Source organism: Vicia villosa, linkage group LG1, assembly GCF_029867415.1.
Source record: "Vicia villosa cultivar HV-30 ecotype Madison, WI linkage group LG1, Vvil1.0, whole genome shotgun sequence".
Classification (NCBI taxonomy): Eukaryota; Viridiplantae; Streptophyta; class Magnoliopsida; order Fabales; family Fabaceae; genus Vicia; species Vicia villosa.
The window spans coordinates 228011206-228019201 of NC_081180.1; positions in this window are offsets into that span (position 1 = coordinate 228011206).

Consider the following 7996-nt stretch of genomic DNA (forward strand, 5'->3'; position numbering starts at 1 on the left):
TATCTTTTCAGTCATTGTTTCATCAACCGCTTCCTTTGAGAACCTTGTATTGGCACCTTGGCTACGTTACAAGCTATCACCATTCAAATCCAATCATTCACTATATATTTCTCTACCCAAAAAAAATCTCTCTTTCCCCAACAGATATCAAAATATAAACAAGGATAACACTTGCGTCACCATCATGTCAGGACAAATTCCGGGTCTTGGATATTTAATCTTCTTCTACCTCGAATGTTCGAAAGGCTAGCGCCAATCTTACATTTGGGTTTAAGACGATTAAATAGGGGCAGCTGTCATACCCCAAATTTGTCCTACCCTATTTATCTGGCCTACAAACCATATACATACATCATTTACGTCATGGCCCAATTCATGCATTCATATCATGGTTACTATTCCAAAAGGGAGACAAGAAAGGAGCTCCTGACACAAAGAGCTTCTGATTAAATATAAAGATCTAAGGTCTGGTCTTGTGGCATTATTCTCCTAAGGGCTTTCTCGAATCAAGGTTTTCTCACCTTCAACTCATAGTATTGGTCAGAAAGTACAAGCTTGTTGTTCATCTGAGTATCCTGAATTAGGGTTTCTTGACCAAAGTCAACTCAGTTGACTTTTTGGTCAATACATTGATCAAGAGTTGATTTTATGAAGGGAGATGGTATGATGACTGTGTGGAGGTGTTCAGTTGATTGCCATTGGTCAGAAACTGATTAATCGGGGATTTCATTAAGATCGGAGAAAGATCAGAACAGTTGACTTCTGAGTCAAAATCAGGCCAACCACTTAAATATTGACTTTTCGTGGAAAATCAGCCGAGAAAAGTCAAAGAATGAATAAAATCAGGAGCTTGACAAAAGTTACCAAAAATAGAAAAAAATAAAAAATGGAAAGTTTTCATACTTAGAAGATATTTTGGCTCTTAAAAGTTCGATGAGCAGTCAACTTCACCATCAGTTTACACGTGGCAACTGACATTTTATGGAGAAATTTCTAACATCAAAATTGTTCCTCTCATAGAGGAACTTTGTAGTTGGACACTTTTCCATTTGAAGCTTGGTTGAAGAGTTATTAAGGTTTGAAGTTTATGTTTTTCATTTGGATCAAGTCACAAAGCTAGGCAGATTTCTGATCATACGTAAAGTATTTCATCAAACATGTAATGTTCCATATTTGAAGCCAATTTTAGGGAAGTGCAAAAACCCTAAAAATTCAAATGGGAAGATAAAGCAATACTTGATGCATCCACCAATCTTATCTCCCCCAAATGGGAAGAAACACATGCGCTTGTATATTTCAGCGTTAGATAATACAATAGGTAGCATGTTAGCTCAAGAAGATGATAATGGCATCGAAAGGGCCATTTATTACTTAAGTAGAGTACTCAATGATGTAGAGACTAGGTATAGTGCAATAGAAAAACTCTGCCTTTGTTTATATTTCTCTTGTATCAAACTAAAGTATTATATAAAGCCAGTTGATGTTTATGTTTCGTCTCATTGTGATGTGATTAAACACATGCTATCAAAGCCTATATTGCACAGTCGAATTGGAAAATGGGCGTTGGCCCTTACTGAGTACTCTTTGATATTTCAACCCCTTAAAGCAATGAAAGGTCAAATCGTATCGGATTTCATTGTTGACCATGCAGTGGTTGAAAACCCTCAACAATACGTAGAATTGAAGCCTTGGAAGCTATACTTCGATGGTTCAACCCATAAGGAAGGGACTGGCGTTGGAATACTAATAATTTCTCCTGATGGAATTCCAACAAAGCTCAAGTATAAGATTGAAGGTCCCTTATGCTCCAACAACGAAGCTGAATACGAAGCATTGATTGCTGGACTTGAGGCTTTGTTAGAATTGGGGGCAACCAGAGTCGAAATTAAAGGAGACTCTAAACTAGTGATTAAGCAGTTGAAGAAAGAATACAAGTGTATCAAAGAAAATCTGATCATGTATTTTGTCATAGCAAATAGGCTGCTCAAAAAATTCGAGTACGTGGATCTAAATCACGTTTCCAGGTTGAAAAATCAAGAAGCGAATGATTTGGCACAGTTAGCTTCAGGATACAGGGTATCAAAAGAAAAACTAGAAGAATTGATCGAAGTAAGAGGCAAGGAGATGGCTACTAGGCTCTCCCCAAGTGACTTGGAGAACTCACAGTTAGGTTTTGCCAACAAACAAGAGTTTGAAGTTTTGAATATAGACTCTTTAGCAGACACAGATTGGAGAAGTCCAATTGTGAATTATTTAAAAGATCCTTCGACAGACACGGATAGAAAGGTAAAATATCGAGGTTTATCATACTTTTTAATGGGAAATGAATTGTTTTAGAAAACTCCCGAAGGAGTTTTATTAAAGTGTCTGGGCGAAGCAGAAGCGTATTTGGCTCTCTCAAACGTACATAGCGGAGCATGTGGTGCGCACCAAGCAGGGCACAAAATGAAATGGCTTTTGTTTCGATACGGAATGTATTGGCCCTCTATGTTGAAAGATTGCATAGAATTTGCAAAGGGTTGTCAAGAATGTCAAGAGCATGCAGGTATTCAACATGCTCCTGCAAATGAATTAAGTTCAATAATAAAACCATGGCCTTTCAGAGGCTGGGCATTAGACTTGATTGGAGAAATTCACCCCAAGTCTTCTAAAGGTCAAAGGTATATTTTGGTAGGAATAGACTACTTCACAAAATGGGTTGAAGCGATACCACTTGCGAATGTGGATCAGGAATCTGTGATCGAGTTTATTCAGAAACACATCATATACAGATTTGGAATCCCAGAAAGTATAACCACAGATCAAGGATCAGTGTTCACTGGGCGAAATATGCAAGACTTTGCCAAAGATATGGGGTTCAAGTTGTTCACTTCTACACCTTACTATGCTCAGACAAATGGACAAGTCGAAGCAGCAAATAAGATAATAATTGGTCTTATAAAGAAACATGTAGGGAGAAAACCCAAGAACTGGCATAAGACTTTGGACCAAGCACTTTGGGCTTGTCGAACATCTCCAAAAGAAGCTACAAACACAACGCCTTTCCAACTGACGTTTGGACATGATGCAGTACTCCCAATCGAGATATATTTGCAGTCAGTTCGGATACAAAGACAGGCAGAAATCCCTCCAAACATGTATTGGGAATTGATGATGAATGAATTAGTGGATTTGGACGAAGACAGACTTCGAGCATTGGAGATGATAAAAAGACAGAAAGAAAGAGTGTCCAGAGCATACAATAAAAAGGTGAAAGGTAAAACGTTTATTAATAATGACTTAGTTTGGAAAGCTATTTTACCTATAGATCGAAAGAATCAAGCACTTGGTAAATGGTCCCCACATTGGGAGGGACCCTTTCGAATCTTGAAAGTGTTTTCAAATAACGCTTACGAAATAGAAGAATTGGCAGAAGATCGTAGGATTTTAAGGGTAAATGGAAAGTATCTGAAAAGATACAAACCAAGCATGCATGAAGTAAAGATTCTTACAAAAACGTAGATATTCGAAGTATATTACGTAGGCCAAAATGGTTGAACTAACACCAAAATGGTTGTATGTTCAAACAAACATGCATGGTAAATACAGTAAGAAGCCAAAGAAATGCCAAAATATTTTCTTGCGAATGTGGATCAGGAATCTGTGATCGAGTTTATTCAGAAACACATCATATACAGATTTGGAATCCCAGAAAGTATAACCACAGATCAAGGATCAGTGTTCACTGGGCGAAAGATGCAAGACTTCGCCAAAGATATGGGGTTCAAGTTGTTCACTTCTACACCTTACTATGCTCAGGCAAATGGACAAGTCGAAGCAGCAAATAAGATAATAATTGGTCTTATAAAGAAACATGTAGGGAGAAAACCCAAGAACTGGCATAAGACTTTGGACCAAGCACTTTGGGCTTGTCGAACATCTCCAAAAGAAGCTACAAACACAACGCCTTTCCAACTGACGTTTGGACATGATGCAGTACTCCCAATCGAGATATATTTGCAGTCAGTTCGGATACAAAGACAGGCAGAAATCCCTCCAAACATGTATTGGGAATTGATGATGAATGAATTAGTGGATTTGGACGAAGACAGACTTCGAGCATTGGAGATGATAAAAAGACAGAAAGAAAGAGTGTCCAGAGCATACAATAAAAAGGTGAAAGGTAAAACGTTTATTAATAATGACTTAGTTTGGAAAGCTATTTTACCTATAGATCGAAAGAATCAAGCACTTGGTAAATGGTCCCCACATTGGGAGGGACCCTTTCGAATCTTGAAAGTGTTTTCAAATAACGCTTACGAAATAGAAGAATTGGCAGAAGATCGTAGGATTTTAAGGGTAAATGGAAAGTATCTGAAAGATACAAACCAAGCATGCATGAAGTAAAGATTCTTACAAAAACGTAGATATTCGAAGTATATTACGTAGGCCAAAATGGTTGAACTAACACCAAAATGGTTGTATGTTCAAACAAACATGCATGGTAAATACAGTAAGAAGCCAAAGAAATGCCAAAATATTTTCTTGCGAATGTGGATCAGGAATCTGTGATCGAGTTTATTCAGAAACACATCATATACAGATTTGGAATCCCAGAAAGTATAACCACAGATCAAGGATCAGTGTTCACTGGGCGAAATATGCAAGACTTCGCCAAAGATATGGGGTTCAAGTTGTTCACTTCTACACCTTACTATGCTCAGGCAAATGGACAAGTCGAAGCAGCAAATAAGATAATAATTGGTCTTATAAAGAAACATGTAGGGAGAAAACCCAAGAACTGGCATAAGACTTTGGACCAAGCACTTTGGGCTTGTCGAACATCTCCAAAAGAAGCTACAAACACAACGCCTTTCCAACTGACGTTTGGACATGATGCAGTACTCCCAATCGAGATATATTTGCAGTCAGTTCGGATACAAAGACAGGCAGAAATCCCTCCAAACATGTATTGGGAATTGATGATGAATGAATTAGTGGATTTGGACGAAGACAGACTTCGAGCATTGGAGATGATAAAAAGACAGAAAGAAAGAGTGTCCAGAGCATACAATAAAAAGGTGAAAGGTAAAACGTTTATTAATAATGACTTAGTTTGGAAAGCTATTTTACCTATAGATCGAAAGAATCAAGCACTTGGTAAATGGTCCCCACATTGGGAGGGACCCTTTCGAATCTTGAAAGTGTTTTCAAATAACGCTTACGAAATAGAAGAATTGGCAGAAGATCGTAGGATTTTAAGGGTAAATGGAAAGTATCTGAAAAGATACAAACCAAGCATGCATGAAGTAAAGATTCTTACAAAAACGTAGATATTCGAAGTATATTACGTAGGCCAAAATGGTTGAACTAACACCAAAATGGTTGTATGTTCAAACAAACATGCATGGTAAATACAGTAAGAAGCCAAAGAAATGCCAAAATATTTTCTTGCGAATGTGGATCAGGAATCTGTGATCGAGTTTATTCAGAAACACATCATATACAGATTTGGAATCCCAGAAAGTATAACCACAGATCAAGGATCAGTGTTCACTGGGCGAAATATGCAAGACTTCGCCAAAGATATGGGGTTCAAGTTGTTCACTTCTACACCTTACTATGCTCAGGCAAATGGACAAGTCGAAGCAGCAAATAAGATAATAATTGGTCTTATAAAGAAACATGTAGGGAGAAAACCCAAGAACTGGCATAAGACTTTGGACCAAGCACTTTGGGCTTGTCGAACATCTCCAAAAGAAGCTACAAACACAACGCCTTTCCAACTGACGTTTGGACATGATGCAGTACTCCCAATCGAGATATATTTGCAGTCAGTTCGGATACAAAGACAGGCAGAAATCCCTCCAAACATGTATTGGGAATTGATGATGAATGAATTAGTGGATTTGGACGAAGACAGACTTCGAGCATTGGAGATGATAAAAAGACAGAAAGAAAGAGTGTCCAGAGCATACAATAAAAAGGTGAAAGGTAAAACGTTTATTAATAATGACTTAGTTTGGAAAGCTATTTTACCTATAGATCGAAAGAATCAAGCACTTGGTAAATGGTCCCCACATTGGGAGGGACCCTTTCGAATCTTGAAAGTGTTTTCAAATAACGCTTACGAAATAGAAGAATTGGCAGAAGATCGTAGGATTTTAAGGGTAAATGGAAAGTATCTGAAAAGATACAAACCAAGCATGCATGAAGTAAAGATTCTTACAAAAACGTAGATATTCGAAGTATATTACGTAGGCCAAAATGGTTGAACTAACACCAAAATGGTTGTATGTTCAAACAAACATGCATGGTAAATACAGTAAGAAGCCAAAGAAATGCCAAAATATTTTCTTGCGAATGTGGATCAGGAATCTGTGATCGAGTTTATTCAGAAACACATCATATACAGATTTGGAATCCCAGAAAGTATAACCACAGATCAAGGATCAGTGTTCACTGGGCGAAATATGCAAGACTTCGCCAAAGATATGGGGTTCAAGTTGTTCACTTCTACACCTTACTATGCTCAGGCAAATGGACAAGTCGAAGCAGCAAATAAGATAATAATTGGTCTTATAAAGAAACATGTAGGGAGAAAACCCAAGAACTGGCATAAGACTTTGGACCAAGCACTTTGGGCTTGTCGAACATCTCCAAAAGAAGCTACAAACACAACGCCTTTCCAACTGACGTTTGGACATGATGCAGTACTCCCAATCGAGATATATTTGCAGTCAGTTCGGATACAAAGACAGGCAGAAATCCCTCCAAACATGTATTGGGAATTGATGATGAATGAATTAGTGGATTTGGACGAAGACAGACTTCGAGCATTGGAGATGATAAAAAGACAGAAAGAAAGAGTGTCCAGAGCATACAATAAAAAGGTGAAAGGTAAAACGTTTATTAATAATGACTTAGTTTGGAAAGCTATTTTACCTATAGATCGAAAGAATCAAGCACTTGGTAAATGGTCCCCACATTGGGAGGGACCCTTTCGAATCTTGAAAGTGTTTTCAAATAACGCTTACGAAATAGAAGAATTGGCAGAAGATCGTAGGATTTTAAGGGTAAATGGAAAGTATCTGAAAGATACAAACCAAGCATGCATGAAGTAAAGATTCTTACAAAAACGTAGATATTCGAAGTATATTACGTAGGCCAAAATGGTTGAACTAACACCAAAATGGTTGTATGTTCAAACAAACATGCATGGTAAATACAGTAAGAAGCCAAAGAAATGCCAAAATATTTTCTTGCGAATGTGGATCAGGAATCTGTGATCGAGTTTATTCAGAAACACATCATATACAGATTTGGAATCCCAGAAAGTATAACCACAGATCAAGGATCAGTGTTCACTGGGCGAAATATGCAAGACTTCGCCAAAGATATGGGGTTCAAGTTGTTCACTTCTACACCTTACTATGCTCAGGCAAATGGACAAGTCGAAGCAGCAAATAAGATAATAATTGGTCTTATAAAGAAACATGTAGGGAGAAAACCCAAGAACTGGCATAAGACTTTGGACCAAGCACTTTGGGCTTGTCGAACATCTCCAAAAGAAGCTACAAACACAACGCCTTTCCAACTGACGTTTGGACATGATGCAGTACTCCCAATCGAGATATATTTGCAGTCAGTTCGGATACAAAGACAGGCAGAAATCCCTCCAAACATGTATTGGGAATTGATGATGAATGAATTAGTGGATTTGGACGAAGACAGACTTCGAGCATTGGAGATGATAAAAAGACAGAAAGAAAGAGTGTCCAGAGCATACAATAAAAAGGTGAAAGGTAAAACGTTTATTAATAATGACTTAGTTTGGAAAGCTATTTTACCTATAGATCGAAAGAATCAAGCACTTGGTAAATGGTCCCCACATTGGGAGGGACCCTTTCGAATCTTGAAAGTGTTTTCAAATAACGCTTACGAAATAGAAGAATTGGCAGAAGATCGTAGGATTTTAAGGGTAAATGGAAAGTATCTGAAAAGATACAAACCAAGC